Genomic DNA, 15,446 nt, shown 5'->3' on the forward strand with positions numbered 1-15,446 from the left:
CTTGTCTGAACCCTTGGCCAGTTCTGGTATGTCAAGTTGGGGCCAAGTAGAATTAAAGCTATGATACAATATGACAGACCATCTTCCACAGTCCATCCATACTGTTAGGAGAGCCCAGAATAGCCAGTGCTGTTAGCTCCTCTATGTCAACCATCCCTCGGAGCACAATCTAAAAGAAGGCCATCTGGGTGACTCATATGCAGGTATCAGGAGATCAGAGGACCTTGAAAGGTGATTTATCTCCCTAGCCCCTTAGAATTTGCTGGAAAGGTACAGTTCAATCTATGGCAGATCACCCTGTGGATGGCTTTGGTGAGAGGAGGGATGCAGAGATGGAAAGAGGGGACTGGAACAGAGGTATGTAAAACACAAGACTCAATACATGCTCAACAAGGAAGAGATTTCTGAGTTTGAGTCAGTGACATAGAGAAATGAGAAACATCTGGAGACTGTACTGATTTTGCTGGTCTGACACACAGTTTTGAAGTCCTTTGTTGAATCACTTAACTTTGTAAAAGTTTATTAAAAACAAATGCCTAAGGTGGTTGAAAAGAAAACGGATTGAACTCAGAATGCCAAGGCCTTTCAAGGAACCATTTCAAAGAGAAGCTAGTTTCCATCAAGTGAGCCGAAAGCTGTCTCCTCAAATGAGCCCTCTTGTCCCATTTGAATCCACAAAGAGTCAAGGGCTTACAGACCCTTTTGCAATTTATCAGTACAACTTTGGAGAATGAGAAGCCTGGCTTTGTTCTCAGTTTTAAGTTCTATGATAAGGTTTTTGCTTCTTCTATAGCCCAAACTTCCCCCACAAAAGCAGCAGCACCTAAGAGAAGGGTCTATCTAGATGCCGGCCCTTCCTCTTATGAACACAGCTAGGATATACAGATTGGGTTGTTGCCTTTTTCATTTGTGAGGAAGATTTGGTTGTCCCTGAATGCCCCATGAATAGGCTTCCAGCTAAAATAGAACAGGGAAGAAAGAAAGAGGGGTTATGACTTTGAACCCAGGGGCATTCTATTTCCAAGCGATACTTCTAGCCCTTTTGATTTTTCTTCTTTTTTTCTTTTGAAACAGAGTTTCACTAAGTTGCTGAGGGTCTCACTAAGTTGTTGAGGCTGGTCTCAAACCTTTGCTCCTCCTGTCTCAGCCTCCCAAGTACTGGGATTACAGAAGTGTGCCATGACACTTGCCTTTAATATCATTTAAAGCCACTGTGGTTCAGGCTTCATTTGTTGGGCCCATAGCTAGCCAGTTACTGGAAAGAAAGCAGGTATTATAGGTCAATTAAATGAGCTGGAATTGGAGTTCTGAAAATACCCCTGAGTTATTTCATGCCAGAGCCCTACTGGGGCTTTTATTACTTCCTTTGCTTGTGGAGAGGGAGGGGGGCAGAGGAAGAAAGAAAGGTGAAAAGGGACAGAGGAAATGTATTGAGAAGGGAAAGATATTCCAGGGGTACTCTCCTCTCTCTTCAATTTGCTACCCATATCTAAAACTTTATAAGGAAGTAAATATTGTGAGAAGCCAGATCTCAGGGAAGGGATGAAAAGGAATCCTATATTTGCATAAGCCATGTTTATGAAATTCTGCTGAATTCCCAGGATGCTACTGCAGAGCCAGCCTCACTCTGGGCTGGTCTTTTGTATTCATATTATAGTAATGAAAACAGCCCCTGTGTCTTCTATCTCTATGCCCAAGGTATTAAGTTCAAGAGACTGGAGTCCCTTGCCTTAAAGGAGATGGTGATGAGGGACATGGTGATGAGGAATATTTGCCAAGACCATCATATTCATAAAAGAACCAAAGAATCATCGTGTGTATGTGTCAGACCCCAGGCACAGGTGTTTCTCTACCCAAGAAACCTGACCTCCAAATGCCAACTAGGGGTAGTTTAAGGGAAAGAAAGAAGACAAGATTGATTTCCAGGAGGCATTCCCAGAATCCCACAATAATTTTTATGATTAAATTTACCATCCCCATCAACCCATTTTTTGTTTTGTGATTACAGTGTATCCTTGGGTCAGAGTCTCCATAGAATTACTAGCCACCATGTGACCCAATGCTTCCTTTATTTTTGCAAAAGCTACCTTTGATTAAACTTCAAGGAAGGTACTGGTATTCTGGCCTTGCTTGCTAGGCCCTGTACTTATGGTTTTGTAAAAATCAGTCCTCTCTTCCCTCAGCCTTCATCTTTGCAGACTGAAAAATGCAATGAATACCCGCACACACACCAAGCACTCAGCCTTTCTAGTTCCTTCTCCTGGTTTTGTCCTGGGGCTTACTGGACTTCAGTCTTCTAAGCATAGCTCAAGGTACATGCAAAAACAGAATATAAATATCCACAGAACTTTTTTTATAAAGACCTTGATAAAAGGCCCTTATTCTGAGATCTATCTGGATTTTGTATGATTATTAGGATACAATGTAAACATGAAGCTCTTATGTAAGACCAATTTGGCCCCTTTGATCACAACACGAGCCTATGGGAGAAAGAGTCATCTGTGCCTAGAGAGATAAAGCCTGGTCAGGCACTCAGAATGGCTACCAGGACCTTTTTTTTTTTTTTTTTTTTTTTTGGTGGTACTGGGGGTGGAACCCAGAAGCTTTCAACCTCTGGGATATACTCCCAGCCCTGTTTTATATTTTATTTGGAAACAGGGTGTCACTAAGTTGCTGAGAGCCTCACTAAGTAGCTGAGGCTGACTTCGAACCTGTGCGATCCTCCTGTCTCAGGCTCCCAAGCCACAGGGATTACAAACGTGTGCCACCACGCCCAGCTTACCAGGACCATTATTATGAACCCTATTTTTATTCCCCAGGATGGCTTGAATTTCAATTTTAAGACATAATTGGTCATTTAGTTTAGCTTTAAAACATGGCTTAAATTTTAACTTTAAGATCTAGACACAGTCTAATGTAAAGACAGGAGAGAAAGGAATTTGATAAGCAATTCTACGTATCTATGGATATGAAATTACTTAGAAAGATGAGGAGTGAATATAAAGACAGCTTTGTCTGTGCTCCCCAGCCCTGAGGGCTGTGTTGTATATATCAGCTGAGGGGCCACCTGGCTCTGCCTGCCCCAGCAGATGCTCCCTGGCCGGTGGAGGGGCTGGAATGTGCCTCCCAAGGCCTCCCTGGATCAGGACTGCAAGGGAGCGTCCCAGGAGCGAGCATGCCTCATGCCTCATTGGAGAACTTGCTGGGTGCCAATCAAACTCTTTCCAGGTTCATGAGATTTTGCAGAGCTTTAAGCCTTCTGGTCACAAAATGTTTTGTGAAACCCTTGGAGATTCTTTTTCCTCTTCATCACAATGGCAGGAATACAGAGCTTTCTCATGACTTTTTAATGGGATTCAGCTGCCCAAACTGCAGCTGTACTTGAGAATTCAGTACATCTCGGCTTCGTTTTTCACTTGCGGATGCCTTGCCCTCTCTACTCCTTCTCCTTTTTTCTTCTCCCCAGACCCCTTCCTCTGTCCCTGCAAGCAGCAAAAGCTCGTGAACATGAGCTGTGCCTTTTGGCAAATATTCCCAAATAGGGCAAATGTCACCTTATTTCAGACAGTTCCTGGTATCGCCCCACATTCTTTGAGACAGTCGTGTATACATTGCAGACCCTGGCCCGCACCAGGCTGCTGGCAGTGTGGTTGTGGCCAGGAGTCAGAAGGGCACAGGTCCAGCTGGAGCCTGAGCTCGGCGGTTGGAGGAGGAGCAGCTCGTGTACCTGAGACCAAGCGGGCTCAGGACGGCCAGGCGTCAGAGCTGACCTGGCACCCACGACCCAGGAAAGGGTCCAGGGAGAGGATCTGAGACCGGGGCCCAAGGCAGCTGCAGAACCTGAGGGACGAGATGCACAGAATGCGAAACAAGCTATGTGGCAACAGCACGGAAGGCATCCAGTCACTTCCTGCTTCTGGGTGTCTCCATATCCTGTGATGCAGACAGTCTAGGTGGGAACAGGACTGAGGTGGGGAGCTTGGGGATGGGTGAGTTCATGAGGTTGTTTTGTTTTGGGTACTGGGGTTAAACCTACGGACATTCTACCTCCAACCAACACCTGCAGCCCTTTTTAATTTTTATTTGAAACAGGGTCTCGCTGAGTTGCAGAAGGTCTTGCTAAGTTGCTGAGATTGTCCTCAAACCTGCGGTCCTCCTGTCTCAGCCTCCACAGTATGGGTTACAGGCCTGTGTCACGATGCCTGAATTGATTTCATTTATGTATCTCTTAGATCCCCTAAGAGATCATGACAATATAAAGATGAGTTGTTTAAAAACTCCCATGTACACACTAAATGTAATGTAGTTTTCCAAGGCAGTCCGTCCTGACTGAGAACTCCTCTGTCTTTAAACTCAAGCATGCCAATTTCATCTCTTCCTCTGAAGTGGGGTGTTTAAAATTTTATTTCTTCATCCTATAAGATTAAACATGTGACCTCCATCAGTGACCGAGCTTCTCTTTGGGTCTCATGAGTGAGTCTCACCCTGTATTTCTGGCCTTGTGACCTTCATCTGTTCTTTGGCCCTGTCTTTGAGCATTTCCATATTTTTTCTACATTCATAGCACTTAAAAGCTCAGATGTATACACTCCCCACACAGAATCCCCCACCAATAGCAAATGAGCCCCTCGGGCCATCTAGTCCAAGTTTCTCATGTGACTGTTCAGAAGCTGGGTCCTTATGGATTCCACGTTCCAGGTATGCCTCTCTTAGATCCCCTTTCATGGGCCATGTTTTGATAGGAGGGAGCCCAGGCTCTCCCTCTCCCTGAGCCTCTCTGGCCTGCTGTAAGAATCAGGGAAAATGGAGGGAGGCAGATTATGAATTGTAAAGCACTATACAAATAGAAGGTGTCGTTATTGTTCTAAGAAAGCATGGCTTCCTGGCTCAGGCCGGGTGGGGCTGAGCTTCTACCTGTCATTCCTCAGACTTATTTGTGCGACCTGTGGTGAAATGTTGATAATTGCTGCCAAGCATAGGTTCCGGCACATTTCTTGTTTCTCCTGTGGCTTCTACAAGGCAGTCACACCTGCCATGACCTGAACCTTCTTGGAAGGAACGGAGGGGGAGACATTATAGCCAAAAGGGGTTTGGGGACTCTGGTTAGATGAGATATCTTTGATAAGAGTCATTTTAGCTATTCCAGTCCAGGGAGAACAGCCACAAAAATATTCCCAACCCATGGCACAGATAACCAGTAGCTGAGTACTAGGGTTCTTGTCATTTGAAATTTCCATTCAACCATGTGTTATCTCCTTTGGCCATCATCACGATGAACATCAAACTTAATTACTACTAGTTCAATTAAGCCTTGATATATGTTATTTACATTTCCGGTATGTACCATGCCCTGTGCTAACTACAGGACCTTGAGTAATTCACAGATTCTTCCTTAAGAAACTCATATGTAAATAAACACACGCATGAAAAAAATAATGTACAGTTGCTGAAGGGGATAATTGCTATATTTCAAGTGCCATGGGAGTGCAACAACCTCTGTATGGACAGCTACGGAGGGGGCAGCATGTGAGCTGGGCCTTAAAGGATGGACAGAAATTGGTTGAGGAATGACTATAGAGGAGGGGCTCAGCATGTGGATAGTGGGGCCAGCCTGCCTGCTTTGTATATTTATTTATTTTGGTTTTGCAGTACTGAGGATTGAAACCAGCCCACATGCTTTATTTATTTACCTCTTTGGGTTTTTGTGGTACTGGGGATTGCTGTAGTTCTACCTCTGACCTACATCCCTAGCCCTTTTCATTTTATTTTGAGATGCCCAGGCTGTCCTCGAACTTGTAATCCTCCTGCTTTAGCCTCCCAAGTCATTGGGATTACAGGCCCGCACCACTGCACCTGGCCCGTCTGGTTTAGATCCTGGTCCTGTAGCTTCCTAGTTGCATAACGTGGCTATTTACTTGATGTTTTCATGTCTCAATGTCCTTATCTGGTACGATGCTAACAGGGTCTGCCTCTCAAGTGATGGGGAGCAGAAACGAGCTGAAGGTTTGTGGATCACTGATCACCGTCCTGTGACCAGTCACTCAACAAGCCATAGCCACTGTGATGATGGCAGCTATTTTTTACAAAGTCAAGAAGCAGGAAAGAGATTCCTTGGACTCTTAGAGACCTGTTCTCTATATTTAGAAGATCTATTACAGCATCATTAGCATTATTGATAACATTCAGGCTACCATCTCTGTGCCAGGCACTAGACTCTGCATATAGAACTGTACTTAGCTCTCACAACAACCTTAAGGATCAAAAGTTCACACTGAAATATCAATAACACCATAAAGAATGCAAAGCAAGTGAAAAATAAGTAGCAAAGAGAGTGAATGAAAGAGACTTGTTTAACACAACACATTTAGACCATGCATGAGATTGCATACCTATAATCCCAGCTACTCAGGAGGCTGGTGAGGTTGGTGACCTTAAGTTCAAGGTCAACCTGGGCAATGTAGCAAGACCCTGTCTCAATATAAAAAATAAAAGGGAGCTGGAGATGTAGATCAGTGGCAGAGCGCCCTCGGATTTAATCCCCAGTACAAGAAATAAAGCAAGAGAGAAGGAAGGGAGAATGTGAGGAAGGAAGGGAGAGAAAGAGAGAGAGAGAGAGAGAAAGAGAGAGGGGGGAGAGAGAGAGAGGAGGGAGAAAGGAGGGAGACACATTTACAATCTAAAATAAAGAGGCAGATGTCAAAGGAATGATAACATGGCAGGCTGAGCCAAGTGAGGTCATGGTTATTTGTTTTTGTCTTCTCTGTCTCAGTTTTCGCTCTTGTTTCTTTGCACTCTGCTCTGAGCAGAGCGCTCCTTTTCCCATCTGCTCTGGCTCCACGGCTTCTGTCATTTGCAGCCTGAAAGCAGTTGGGGCTTGAAGTTTGTGACTTGTGCACAAGAATCTAGAACTGAGCGCAGCGACTTGCTTGCATTTGTCGGATGGCGGTTTCCTGTCAGGCGCTGCTCCAGGTGCTCGCAGACACGTGACCCGTGTGATGTCCTGAGTGATGTCTGGTTGTCTCCAATTTACAGAGGAGTAAACTGAGTCCCAGAGAAGCTAAGTCTGTAAGAAGGCAAGTCAGAGGTGCTGCAGCAAGGACGTTGGAGGCATGTGCCAAGCCCTCCTTGGGCAGATGGGAGGCCCGTGCTGCGGAGGGGGGTGAGCTTGGGTAGATGAGGCTGAGTGACCTTGAAGGCCAGGCTGAGCAAGTTGAATGGGGCTGTGGGAAGCTAATAAATGTCAGGTTTCCTTTTCTTCTTTACAGCTTCATGAAAACCCACTCACATCAAATACCTAGGTTGCTTCAAGGTCGGCTCGCTTTAAATAGGGAGAAAAGCCCGGTGAGGCTGGGGGGCTAATTCTCCTCTTTGGAGAACTCCATACATGTGGCAGGGACGGCCCTCCACCTCTCCCAAAAACAGGGGAGGAAGGGCCTTCCAGTAAATATCCTCCATTGAACTTTCCTAATATAAATAATACTGTTCTCAAGAACTGGCCACGAGTGTCCCTCCCTGGATTCCAATCCTTGACATCTGACTAATATTTGTCTTGCACTGCAGAGCACCCTCAATGTAAGGAACAAATTCCTTAACTTCTGATTCTAAGAAGTCCTTGTGGTACCACTCCTGTTTACCCTCCACCCTCCCTCTCTGCTCCCTGAGGATGCTCCAGCCCTGCCCTTCAGTTCCTCCAGAAAACGCCCTCTGCCTCATGCCTGGCCGCCATGGGCTGTGCACTCACTTCCAGGGCACGATGTCTCCACATTATGTGTGTGTGTACATGACACCACACGCTCTTTGATGGCCGGGATCCCGCCTTACTCTCTCTCCATTTTGCTGTGTCCGACATATCCCAGCAGTCAGTGCTCATGAACAGCTTGTCCAATAAATGAGTCAAGGATTAAATATGAGGGGAAGTCCTGTTTCCAGGGGCCTTACTCTGTGTTGGGCCCGCTCTTCAGCTTGCCAGCGTGTCCACTTGCACAGGCCACACGACCTCAGACCTCCGGCCACCACACAGCGTTAGACCTCTGCCCGCACCCAAGTGTTGATTTCCAGATCTGTCTCCAGATCAACTATATTCCTCATCTCACTCACAATCTTAACGCAGACTCATTGCTGCCCACAGCAATAAAACTTGTCTTCTTTCTCATTTCTGGGGCTCAGCCTTTGCCAAAAAACAGTATTACCTGCCAAGCTCTGGTGCTGCGTCCCATGAAGTGTTTCAGGGACCCACAGTTCTGCCATTTCCCTTTCAAATCCAACAGCCAGGTGCAGTGGCGCACACCTGTCACCGCTGTGCTTAGGAGGCTGAGGCAGAGTCATGGGTTTGAGATCAGCCTCAGCAACTTAGTGAGGCTCAGCGATCTGTAAGAGCCTATTTCAAAGCAGAAAATAAAAAGAGCTGGGGATGAGCCGGGTATGGTGGTGCATGCTTGTAATCCCAGCATTCGGGCGGCTGAGAATGGAGGATCGCAGTTTGCAGACAGCCTCAGCTACTACTTAGTGAGGCCGTTTGAAGTTCAGTGAAACTCTGTTTCAGAAAAATATAGACTAAAAAATAGGGTAGGGAGTGTAGCTCAGAGGTAGAATATCCGTAGGTTCTAGCCTCAGTACTGCAAATAAATAAATAAATAAATAAATAAATAAATAAATAAATAAATAAAATAGCTGGGGATGTAGCATAGAGGTAGAATGCCCCTGGGTTCGATCCCCAGTAATACACACACCACCACCACCACCACCACCACCACAACTACCACGTTAGTTATGAATGGGCTAGACTAAAAAAAGAGACAGGGAAGATAGCCCTAGCAGCATCCTGCCTTTCCAGCATTCTCTGGAGTGGAAGGGACACGTGTGAGTTTGTGATGTGTCACCTGTGGCTTGGGATGGTCTGGCTAACTCTCATGGGATGAGCAACTTGAAGCAGCGTGGGTACTGGTCTGCTTATTGGCAAGGAGTGGGCCCTGGATGGGCAGACCCACTGGCGGGGCTCAGGAGGCATTCTGCCCAGCAGGCCTAACCTGGAATCCCAGCAGTGGTCATTATTTTAGCAGCCTAAGTGCCAACACTTTTGAGCAATCCCTGTTTTCCAATCACTGTGCTAGGCACTTTACATAGATTATCTCAATTATTTCTTACATCAACTCTATAAAGTTGGAATCTTATTAGTCCTGTGTTACCACTAAGAAAATGAAGCACAGAGATGCTAAGGAGCTTGTGGAAGATCACACAGGATCAACCTATGTGATCACACAAAATCAACCAGGATTTGGACCCAAGAACTCTTAACATCAGAACTCTACCAAATACAGACTGCGTCAAAGCAGGTGCGCTTTATATAGAGAGTTAGAATGTTAGGAGCCTCACAAGTCAGCAATAACACTTGTTTTGACAAAATAATCCTCACAGACTGAGGAAAATGAAAGAAACAAGCTGAGCGTGGTGGCGCACCCTTGTAATCCCAGTACATGGGAGGCTGAGGAGGGAGGGTTGCCAGTTCACAGCCAGCTTCAGCTACTTAGTGAGGCCCTCTGCAACTTAGTGAGACCATTTTTCAAAATAGAGAACAAAAAAAATTAGGACTGGGGGTGTAGCTGGGACATAGAATGCCCCTGGGTTCTATCCCCAGTTCCACACACACACACACACACAAAAAAAAGGAAAAAATCATTGGGTCTTAAAAATATGTAATAAATGCAGAGGAAAGGCAACTGAAAGCATTTCTCAACATGTCAAGCTTTTAACACATTATCACACTTCTTAATCTATTATGTTACAGATTTAGAGAGACCAAGGAAGCACAGGCTAGCACATACCCTGCCGTGTACTGAGAGCGCCCTAGAACTGTGCAGTGCACAGCCTGCCCAACTGTATGTGGTGGTGCTGGAAAAGCAGTTTTCTTTGTATCCATATATTAATCTGGGGACTGAATGCTCCATTAATGGAAATCTCTTAACAGAATTATTCGAGCTAATGTAGTCCTCAAAAACTATATAAAAGGGGGGAAATATAAAAATGATAAACTGGCTACAGGAGTGTCATGAAAAGCAGCTGTCTCTCCCCGAGCCTCTCTGCAGCCTCCCCTCCTGCAATCCCCTTCAGCTATCTCAATGGCCTTTGACTTGGAATGGTCCCTTCGGTGCACCCTCCCACACTTCCTAGCTTGTGCAAATGCGTCTCTCTTCCCCTTAACGTCTCCCCCAACTTTTCTTGCTCACCAACTTCTCCTTCAAGACCTAGACCTTCGCCTATCCAGCCTCCACGCATTAAAAAAAAAAAAAACATTTTTGGAGCCGCTGGAGTAGATGCAGAAGTGTGTGAGAGGCAGGTACTTCCTATCCTAAAGTTTCTCACAGGCTAGAGGGGGCACTAAATAAAGTGGGTCATCTCTAGGGACTTTTAGAATCATTCTCTCTTCTTCTCCCAGCTAGAGAAGTTCTTATGTTTTGGAAGCAGCCACAGTGTGAATCCTTATCAGTCAAATAACAATCTGGAATGCTTAAAGCCAAACAAATACGTAGTAGAGAAACGTAACGATATTTTGAAAGCTATAAATCAGTAAGTTTATACAGTGTGTTCATATCTCTTCTGAGTTCATTTGAGAGGAGGCAATAAAATGCTGAGTTAAAGCTCAGTCAGTTTTCTCCAGATTCTTGCCAAATTTGTGGCATCACATTCCTCTGGGTTTCCAGCATTCAGAGGTCCAGGCAGGGCTGGTGAAACATTAGCCGAGCAGAAGAAAAAAGAAAAAAGAAAAAAGAAAAAACCTCATTTTATTCTTGTCTGGAAATGTCTCCCCTTTTAATGTGTCAGGCTTGAACAGACAGATATACACAATGGGAACATAATTTCATCCCCAGAAACATAGAGTAGCAAATTGCCTGATGGGACCATGGCAGGTAAAAAAGCCTTGTAAAAATCCTCTGCTGTGATATCAAGTCCTGGCCAGCCATGCATGCTCCCATTTGAGACATAAGGGCTTATCTTCATAGACTGTAAACTTCTTTAGAGCAAGGGATGTGTCCTATTTATTTCTTCAGCCCAAGCCCCTAGCACAGGGTTCAATAAATACTTTGGAATGTGTTATATATGCTGATCATCACGGAAGTCTATACCATGTCCCAGAGGCTGGTGACAGTGTTTTGGAGAAAGGGTCATTAGAGTTTATTTCTTTATTTGGGAAGGGTCAGTAGGGGAATTTGTGTTTGAGATAATGTCAAAATCTAGAAGGATCAGGGTGAGCTCAATGACCTTGTCATTTATCAGAATAGCTTAGCTATTGACCCATGATGACTCCATTTAATGAATAAAGCCACTGGATAGTCATATCTTCTCTGTGGTGTTTTGCTGAGTATTCGCCTTAGGAATTGTAACCAGAACATTTTATGGCTCTAGATCCCCATTTTCCTCCCCCAAGTGACAGAAAATCCTTAGGAGGCTACAGGCCACCCTACCACCCTCTTCTGCTTCCATAGCATGCTTTGCCTGGAAGGTCTGTGAGATCAATTTGCCAAAAGCAACTGGCTTATGAAGATAAGCTTGGCCTGAAACATGCCACATATAGGGTCATCACACCTGTAATGCAACATAATATTTGATGTCACCACCTGCTTCTTATCCAACTTGGCACTGGCACTGGTGTTTCGTTTAGCTTGGTGGTAAAAAAAAAAAAAATCAACAAAACCATGAGAAATTTTCTTCCCAGAACACTTCTTAAAAGATCTTGATTGCTTAATGGGAAATTTGTATTGCTTAGCATTTACGAAGTTTCAAGGCAAAATATGCACATTTCATCCTGTTCATATTTGGAATTCACAGTAAAAAGGAGTAAGAAGATAGATGGATGAAACAAGAATATTTTTATCACTTTATTCCACACATGTTTTTAACTGTCTCCCCTCTCCTATAGTAACTTCTCCTCAACATAAAGACTCAGATGCATTTTCAAGGAATTTTCACTTTAGTATGTTTTGGATTATATAAAGTCGTTTCAGTAAATCCATTAGAAATTCTCATTCCCAACTTTTACAATTGGACTCTAAAGATGCATAAGGAAATCGAGACATTATGGAGAAGCCAGTGGCTGCAGCTGCAAGGGCTTTATTATGTTTGTTTGCGTCATCATCCTTGTTTGCCAAATCAAAATGGCTTAGCCTCCCAGTGTGCCATGGTCCTTGCCTGCTGCCTCAGGTGTGTGTCTGGGAGAGGCGCTGTGATGCCCACACACTGACTTCCCTTCCCCACCCTCCGCACCCAGTCCTGGGCATTTCACCCTCCCCCTGCTGGTGCTGCAGCCATATGGGGACATTGGGCAAAGATGCCACTTGGGCACAGAGATCATCAGGTCAGGCTTAGTGTCTGTGAGAGGGAGGTGACTTTAATTCTGGGTAGTGCCTTCTGTAACATGATGGTCAGATTCCAAAGCCCTTTGGGATTTTTTTCTTAAGAAATTGCCACTACAAATAGAATCGTTATTACTGCTATTACTATTATCAGCCAGTGAGCAAGCCCGTGCCGTCGCTGTGACAAGGAGTACACCTCACCTTCGTTTTGATGTCCACTGCCTCCTCCACCCTGGGCTTGGGTGGTCTCTCCCACTACCATCTCGCTCAGAGGCTGCACAGTATGGTGGTAATCCTGGGTCTGCAGCTCTGTTCTGGGATGACTTGGACAAATTGCTTTTCTTACCCATAAAATGACATTATGATCAGTGCTTTCCTTCTATCCCCAGTATGAGTAATAATGGAAGTATTTATTACATATAAAGCATTTAGAATAGCAGACAGCCCAAGATGGTAGCCATGGTATTGCTACACCATGATTCCCCTTTGCTCCAGTATGGTTGCAGAATGTTTTTTCTCTATGCTATCTGGCAAGGTGCAGATTTTCCTTTCCACCAGGCCCCTCACTCCTGGAGGTCCTATTGAAACATTAGTGTGTTGTGTTCAGCCCAAGCAGCCCACTCTGCTTCTCCAGCAAAGGTGCCTAGGCCCTGACTCTGCACCACATGTGAGTCCCTCCCCAGGAAACCGCCTTTCCCTCTCCTCCCCTACATGCACATCAGTCCAGTTTTGTTCCTAGAGGACAAAAGTGACCCCTTTATTCTTCTTTATGTAATCTTACAGCCTAAAATTGTAATTAGGCCACCTAAGTTTTTAACCTAAGAACTTTCAGGCTAAGCAGATGACTCTGTTTTCAAATTTACCTAGCCAAAGTTTCAAAATAAGTTACCTGCCTCTGAAGCGGGACTGAGAAGGGATTCGAGGCAAAGACTTGAGATGCAGTTGGACCTCAGTCCAAATCCAGGCTTCACAATGACTACCTACTTTAGATCAAATAACACCTGAGATTTGGTTTCCTCACCTTTAAAAATCAGAAATCCCATCTCATTTGTTATAAGGATTAAAGGGTTTTTAAACCTATGGAAAGTAGGGCTCAATGAACTCTGACTCTTATTATTATTGTTGTTGTTATTGTTGTGATTCCATCGTCCTTGCAGGCGGTAACAAATATACATAGTTGCATATCATTAAAGAAATGGCTGTAAAGCCTTCCTGGCTATGAGTACATCTAAGATTTGAAAATGTAATGTTTGAAAAGATCTTTCAACAAAGTTTGAGATCTTGTTTCTAGCTTTAATAACTCAACCAAATTGTTGCTGGTGATGGCAGGTCATGTCCAACATTAGAAGGTGTCAGAGCAAAGCAGCAGCCAAACCATAATCTCACTGTTTGGATTTCCCATTGGGAACATTGGCTCTCCCAAGTGAAGGTGCCAATGCAGGGCCACCAGCCAAGAACTTTAGTCATTTCTGTGAGGCCAGAAGATTTCAAGGCTGTGGAGCCCTAACTCTTGCAGAAAGAGCTCTTTGAGGAGACTCACCCCTACTCTGTGGTCCCAAGTTGTATTGTGATACTACTGCCTGCTTGTTTTTCTTTGTAAAGAGGTTGTTACAGTGGATATGAAGTGCCCCCAAAGACTCGTGTGTTGAAGGCTTGGTCCCCAGTGCAGCAGTGTTCAGAGGTGGGGTACGGGAAGTAATTGGATCATGAGGGCTCTGGCCTCACAATGGAATTAATCCATTGATAGATTTGTAACTAACGGGACTATCAGGAGGTGGTGGAAACTGCAGGAGGTGGAACCCAGCTGGAGGGAATGTATCCTGGGATGCCCCTTGGGAACTCCAACTTGTCCCCTGGCTTCTCTCTTCTCTCTCTCGCTCCCCCCTTCCTCACCACCGTGAGGTGAGCACCTTTCTCCAAGCCCTTCTTCCATGCTCTTTCTGCCTGGACACAGGTCTAAAACCAACAGAGGCAGCAGACTGAGGACTGAAACCACTGAACATGAGCAAAAACAAGCACCTTTCCTCCTCTTTAGTTGTTGTTCTCAGGAACTTTATCACAGCAATGAAAAGCTGACTGAACATAGACATCACAGGCCATGTACCAGTTTTAGGCTTTTTAATAGCTCTCTAAGGTACATAAATAACCTTGACATGAATATTTATGGCTGTTGGTTTTGTCTGCAGTTAAATTTTGAAAGTAGACTGAGGTGACTTCTCAGTACTTACAGATAAGTTTAGCAGTGATACCTCCAAGTCCCTAGGAGATGCTGTGCACATGATACCAGCCTGATCCTCATCCATGTTAGTGAAGGTGACCTCGAGGGTCCTCTTTGATGGTGTGAGCTGCCTTGCCATCCCTGCTCCTCCTCTGTGTATTCAGGAGAACAAAGCAAGGTTTAGGTTTAGGGCAAGGTGGCAATGAATTCCCCTGGCCCCTGAGGGTCAGGAGATGATTGAGTAAGGATTTTAACAGACTATTTTTCACCTGTATTTTCTTTCTTTTTTTATTATGTTCTTTAGATTTACTATTATCTATATTAATTTCTTATTTCATATGACATCTTCTAATTTGGTTTTATACATTTTAAAAGATGAATTTTCATTAAATCCTGCCAAAACTAGCACAGGGAGAGGTTTCAATTTAAAAAGGTGTTCTGCAGGTCTCTGGTTACATAATGACAATTATAAATTTAGGGAGCAAAAAAGTTCCACCTGCTATATCTTCTAGGATTTGTGGAATAGATCCCCAAAAAGGGATCAGTTCTCCCATCCTTTATGCCATCTTTTAGTGATTATCTTGGACTCTCACATCAAGAGAGCTATGGATCTTCTATAGCCACCACCACTGGCCATCTGTCCTCAGCCCTACATTTCAATACGCCACCGTGCAGGCCTGTCATAGCTCTCCATTGAAAAAGTTCTGGCTGATATATGTAAAGAATTAAATCAACCACTTGCTGGGCATGGTGGCGCACGCTTGTAATCCCCCGCACTTGGGAGGCGGAGACAGGAGGATCGCACAGGTTCGAAGCCAGCCTCACTGGATTAAGAGACCCTGTTTCCAAATAAAATATAAAATAGGCCTGGGAGTGTAGCC

Source organism: Muscardinus avellanarius, assembly GCF_963383645.1.
Source record: "Muscardinus avellanarius genome assembly, chromosome: 12".
In the NCBI taxonomy this organism is placed as follows: domain Eukaryota; kingdom Metazoa; phylum Chordata; class Mammalia; order Rodentia; family Gliridae; genus Muscardinus; species Muscardinus avellanarius.